A 6,736-nucleotide genomic window follows, 5' to 3' on the forward strand; every position below is an offset into this window, starting at 1 on the left:
GTTACAAGTTTGTTCATGTTCATAATCTAGTTCATGATAATTAGTTCATGTCTTTGTGATTTTTTTGCATATTTGCATTCGATTTTCTCGTAGATTGCTTTGTCTACTATATTTTTGTGTTTTTTATTTTTGCAGGGAAGTGTTGGAACGTGCGGTAGAACCCTTTATCCTTCTCTTTGTGTACCCCTTAGGTACTTAGGTTGAACACTTTTATATGGTTTGCTAAAAGGCTCTTCTGAGGGCTTGAGAGGACTTCATAGGGTACTTTGAGGGCACAAAAAGGATTCTATCGCATGTTCCAAAATGAATATTTCATGTCCAACATATCTCTTAAAAAAGAGTGAGTAATCGCCTCGAGATTGTGTGAAACCAAACTTGATGATAGTATTGGAAAACTTTGCAAACCATTGTCTGGATGCTTGTTTGAGCCCATATAGAGATTTGTTAAGTCGACATACTCGGCTTTCCCCCTGTCAACGATACCCGAGTGGCAACTGCATATAAATTTCTTCATCAAGGTCTCCATGCAAAAATGCATTATTAACATCTAATTGATGAAGAGACTAATTATGGTGGGCGGCAATAGATAATAAGCATAGCATATTAACTAACTTGGCAACTGAAGCAAATTTGTCATGATAATCCAATCTTTCTTGTTGAGTATAACCTTGTGCCACTAATCTAGCCTTGTAGTGCTCTATACTCCTATCTAATTTGTATTTAATCTTATAGACCCACTTTGACCCTATAGCATGCTTCCCAGGGGGTAAAGTCATAAGGGTCCATGTGTTATTTGCTTTAAGGGCTTGTACCTCAATATCTATGGCAGCCTTCCATCTTTCATCCCTCATGGCATTAAGATAGTCCATAGGTTCTTCATGGGCAGAAATGGAGGCCAAGAAAACATGATAGGAATTAGAGAGTTTGGAAAAATCTAGACAAGAGGACATGGGATGAGAGGTGGGTAACGAATGGCCATAAAGAAGTGCTTAGTAACATTCATAATCAGATAGATAAGTGGGTCTGGATCGGATCCGTTCAGATTGTCGACGATCCAAATTAGAATTAGGATCTGGGTGACTATTGTCACTAGGGATGGCAGTGGACTGAGGGAAAGCGGGGCCCCGCCTCGCCCCGTTTGGACTGAGGATGGAGGGCATGAAATAGGGATGAGCTTCTCTTACTAACCCTAACCCTATTTTATCAGTCAAAACCATCATCGTCGCCTCTTTCCTGACGCTCTGGGTAGCGCAGAACGACGACCGGGCAAATGCAGTGGTGGACGCAGTAGTCGCTGACGATGCCGAGACAACTCTTGCTAGTCCGCTTGGAGGCGCCGAAGTCGTGGCTGCCCATGATGACTGCGGAGAGGTTGAGCCACTCGACCTCGAGGCAGAGCCACTCTTTCATGTCGTGGTCCTTCACGATGTAGATCTGGAAGGGGATATGTGCATCGACGAGCGGTTGCGCAAGGTCGATCGCCTTTGTCGTTGTGAAGGCGTCGAAGTCATCCTCGAGCTTTTGTTGCGACTCCTCGTCGATGTCGACGAAGAGGTCGATAGATCCCCAATTGATGTCGTAGAGGACGCTCGTCGGTCGGATGTAGAGGTCGATGGAGCCCCAACCGGTTAGACGGGGATGGGGCGGGGATGGGGGATGAGGCGGGGGCAGGACAGGGATGAGGCAGGGGTGGGGACGGGGACTGGGATTAGTTTTTTTAGACAGGGCGGAGGTGGAGGTCCAAAGTCTCCCCCGCCACGGGGGTGGACCAGGGATGAAGGTTACATTTTAGAGATGGGGCGGGGGTGGAGACCTTGTCCCCCGCCCCGCCTCGATTCACTGCCATCCCTAATTGTCACTTGAGATTGGGCATGAATTCTAATCTTGAAAAATATTTTCAAGAGGATAGTTTGAATGGAACATGTCCTCAACGGGTTTGGGTAAAACGACTTCAGAAAATTGTTTGGAGAATGTTTCAAAAAACTGTGCCTCCTTAAAGGGAAATACGGTTTCATGAAATACTATGTCCTGGATGACAAAAATAGTGTTTGTTTCCAAATCAAACACCTTGTACCCTTTTTGTCCAAAAGGATATCCTACAAAAATACAGTTCTTGGCACGAGTATCAAATTTATTTTTAGAACTATAACGCGCAAAAGAGAGACAACCAAAAACCTTGAGATGGTCATATTTTCCTTTGATGCCATAAAGAAGTTTATGTGGTTGTTAGAAGAGGTAATGGTGAGAATTCGATTGATTAAATATGCAACGGTGAACATGCATTCTCCTTAAAATTTTGTTGGCATGTTGGCTTGAAATTTAATGGCTCAGGCGACTTCTAATAAGTGTCGGTGCTTTCTTTTCACAATGTCGTTTTGTTGGGGAGTCTCAACGCAAGAGTGTTGATGCAAAATCTCATTTGATTGCAAGAAATTTTGAATCTCATGTGAAAAAAAATTTGCTCCATTTTTTGATCGGATTTGTTTCACACGTTTGTTAAATTGAACTTCGACCATTTTAATGAAATTTCTCAAGATTTCTTGTGTCTGAGATTTATATCTCATTAAATAAATCCATGTCGCTTTGCTAAAATCATCAACAACGGTTAGAAAAAAATGAACTCCAGTAAAGGATGTCACATTATAAGCTCCCCAAATGTCAAAATGAACAAGTTCAAAAAGACCTTGAGAATGATTCACTAATGGGAAATGACAACTGTGTGAACTTGGCAAGGGGATAAATTTCACATACAGCTTGTTTATTTTGTATCAAATCAAATTTTTGAAATAAGGGTTTTAAACGTATATCAGAAACATGACCCGAACGCATGTCATATGTTCATCTGATCTTTATTCATTAAGGTGGCAACTACCATACTTCCACCATCATCAAGAATATAAATTCTCATGCACTCTCTACCCGATCCAATCGTCTCCTTCGTCTTCAGGTCATGTATTTGGCATGAAAAAGGGGAGAAAATGACATTATAATTGTAAAATTAACAGAGTTTAGATATAGATATGAGATTTAACTTGAAGGACAGAACAAATAACACATTATAAAGAGTAAGTTTTGAGAACAAAATGATTTGACCAATGTGAGATACGGAGGTGGTCGTTCCATTTGAAAGTTTAATGGGCTTGAAACCAGTATACTTTTTGACATTAGTCATCAAGGATAAAGAGCAACACATATGATTGGTTGCTCCAGTATCCAAAATCCAACTAGTAGAATAAAAGGAAGAAAAGCATGAGATGTCATTACCTGTCATGTTCACCATCGGATTTTCTTTACCTGTTGCAAGAAGAGATAAAAGTTGGTTGTACTGATCCATGGTTAACTGAGGGGCAACAAGCATGGATTCTTTTCTGGATGAATTAGTAAGAGATGCATTGGCAGCAAGCTGATTATTAAGGCGTGGTGGGAACCTATGGAAATTGTAGCATTTGTCTTTCATGTGTCCTATTTTTCCCACAATAATCACATTTTGGCCTCTCGTTTCCTTTTAATCGACTCTCATACTGACCTTTTTGAAATCTAATATTTCTTTTAGCAACCGCAGCAACATTTCCTTCCATAAGCGAGAAAATATGAATATCTCTTTGATGCTCTTCTTGAAGAAGAAGATTATAAGCTCTGTTAATTGTCGGTAGGGGATCCATAACAAGAATATTGCTTTTAACCCCCGCATGTGACTCATTCAATCCCATAAAAAATTGAATTAATTTTTCGTTTTGCCTATACTCAGACAATGCTTTAGCCTCCCCACATGAACAAGACGGCAAGGCAAGTTCAACATTAAGCTCATTCCAATATATTTTTAGTTTTGTATCATATGTAGAAACTGATAAGTTATCTTGATGGAACGTTACGATGGACCCTTTTAATTGAAATATGCAAGGTCCATTGACTTGGGCAAAGTGCTCATGAAGTTCACACAAAACTTCAGCTGTCATTTGTGCATATAGAACACTATCTGCGGCCTAGTGAGAGAATTGAAAAGCCAAGAAAGAATCATGTTATTACATCTAACCCATGCCATGGCATTGGGGGAAGATGTATCTGGTTCAGGAAGACTTCCATCAACAAATGCCATTTTATTTTTGGTAGTGAGGGCAACCGTCTTAGCCCGAGTTTAGGACACATGGTTATTGCTTGTAAGGAGATTAGAAACCAATACCTAACCCAAATTGTCGAAGTGGTGCAGGCAGTAAGGATTGTTTGTGTTAGCATCAGTCGACATGATGCTACCAGTAACATGAGGTGTTTTAGATAATGACATAGACTTGGTGCATATGACAGTAGCAGACGGTGCTAAAAAATACTTGCAACTACCCTGTTCTGACAACAGGTGGGACAAACAGGCTCTGCTGGATCAGACCTGCTATGATGGTTTGTTGTTCCAACACAGCAAAAAAAAACCTTTTAGTTATACTTGCTAACCAAACTACTTGTGAGTATTGGTGAGCAACAAAGAGTGTCGACAGGCAAGAAAACAGGAGACGTGCTGAACAAATCCCACAGAAGATGGGCCTGTCGAAAGGAACGAACAGATTTAGAAGACCTTGTAGAAAATGAGTTTTGATCTCTATCTGCACTAAAGAAAAACCCAAGTAGACTGCTTTGATACCATGCAAAGAACGCAAAGGAAGAGAAAAGAATTTTGTGTATTGAATGAATGAAAAATACGTTTACAAGGCTAATATATACTTGTACAATGGCAAATTCTGGATAAAGATTATCAATAACATTTAAAACACTTCCTTAAATCTTTGCATTTGATTCACGATATCTCCAAATGGTGACCTTGATTACCGTTGTTTCTCACAACAAAATATATGATATCCTTGGTAAGATTATCTTATATAGGATATCCTCAACAACATCTTTGATTATCGTGAATAGATCATACAATATGCTTGGGATAACTTTCCAGAAGCTTCAACAAGTATGGTTTCTAAACCCATGTCTAAATTTAAAGCAAAGCATGCTTTAGAAAAAAGGGTACTCATCACGTTTTGGATATGGGCTGAACCATAATTCTTCTAGATCCATACTTGAATTTAAAGATATAAGTTCTGACTATAGATCCAAATTCAAACACAAAATCCAATCTTACTTTAAGATCTATATAAAAGAATGATGTGCGAAAATTGGACTGGATGTCTCACCAAACCTTTCACCGCAACTCCTTCAACCTCATATACACCATAGACCATATCTCAGATAGGATTCAGATCATCACTTGTTCTACCAAATCTCATCTTAATCAAATAAGGTTGTGTTTGGATACCTTGGAGAGCAGATCAAGTGATTTGGCATCCTCACCTTCCACAATGTACACAAGGATGGTCCTTGTGGGATGAAGCAATGGACGATTAAGATGTGATTTGACAGGTCACCTGATCCTCTGTCGATACCTTGGATCTCAAATGCATATTTGAGGTTCATGGATTTCAAAACTACTTTGTTCATTTAAGCCTTATATCCAAATCAATCAATGAATTGAAAATCTCTAGCAACTAAATACACCCTATGATCATGTAAGGCTTTTCATCATTATCAATCATTTTTTATGTGCAATTGTGCACACTCATGAGCAAATGCACATTACTAGTCTCTTTTATATAGAATGACACAATAGGAAGTACTCCAGACAATGTAAGGACGACGGGCCGGTCCGCCTCACCCCTTTTGGACTGGAGGACATGAAACGGGGATTAGGGTTTAAATCAAAACCCATGAGGGGATGGACTTATGCTTTCCCCTATCCCCATCTCGATCCTCGCCCCATCCCATTCCCAATCTTTCTTTAGGGATGGCAATGGATCGAGGGAAAACAGGGCCCCACCCTGCCTCTCCCCCTTTGGACCGGGGATGGAGAACATGAAACGGGGATGGAGGTTAAAATCAAAACCTGTGCAGGAATGGAGGCAGAATTTTGAGACGGGCGGGGGTGAAGACCTTGTCCCCTGCCCCGGTACATGTCATCCCTAAGACAATGGCTACAAGGAGCCAATTGTAAATTTTGTTGAAAAAAAAATTAAACACTCCTTAAAAGAAACAGTTATTGTACTCTGGATCGTGTTCAAATCCAAATTAATGTCAGAAAACGGGAGATTCAATTTCCTAGCATGTGCGTTCTTTGCGAGAAGGCAGTAGAGGACATGACTCACCTATTTTGGCTCTGCCCAATCGTTCTAGACTTATTTTTTCAAACTTGGGGTGCACCGCCTGTTCAAACTCGTCCGTGTTCCGTTATTCGGGACCTCTTGCTTGGTCCCATGATTGTACGACACAAAAAAAATGGAGATTATTGTAGCGGGTTTGGTTGCTTTCAGCATGGTGGGTGATCTGGACTGAAAGAAACAACATCTTCCTTAGGGGCATCAAATTCGATTTCGGAAGGCTCTTAAATCACATAGTAGGGGGGAGGGGTTGATCTGCTTGTACTCTGAACTATGCACTTTTGCTCTTATATTTCTCTTTTGTTTCTCTCCCATCCAATATTTTGTTGGATGTATTTTGGTAATGTTGAATGGTGAATGTTCTCATCTCTCTCTCTCTCTTATATATAACATTGAATCATTCTTATATATGGACAGTGTTCATGCATGCTCAAGTATTACATTGTATGGTGATCCAATCCTATTAGATATAACCTGGGCTAAGCATATGATCCGAACACCTGATCCAACATAAACCAATGGGCCTGGTCCAAACAAACTATGATTGA

This window comes from Nuphar pumila, chromosome 14 (genome assembly GCF_984573655.1).
Source record: "Nuphar pumila chromosome 14, dmNupPumi1.hap1.1, whole genome shotgun sequence".
NCBI lineage: Eukaryota > Viridiplantae > Streptophyta > Magnoliopsida > Nymphaeales > Nymphaeaceae > Nuphar > Nuphar pumila.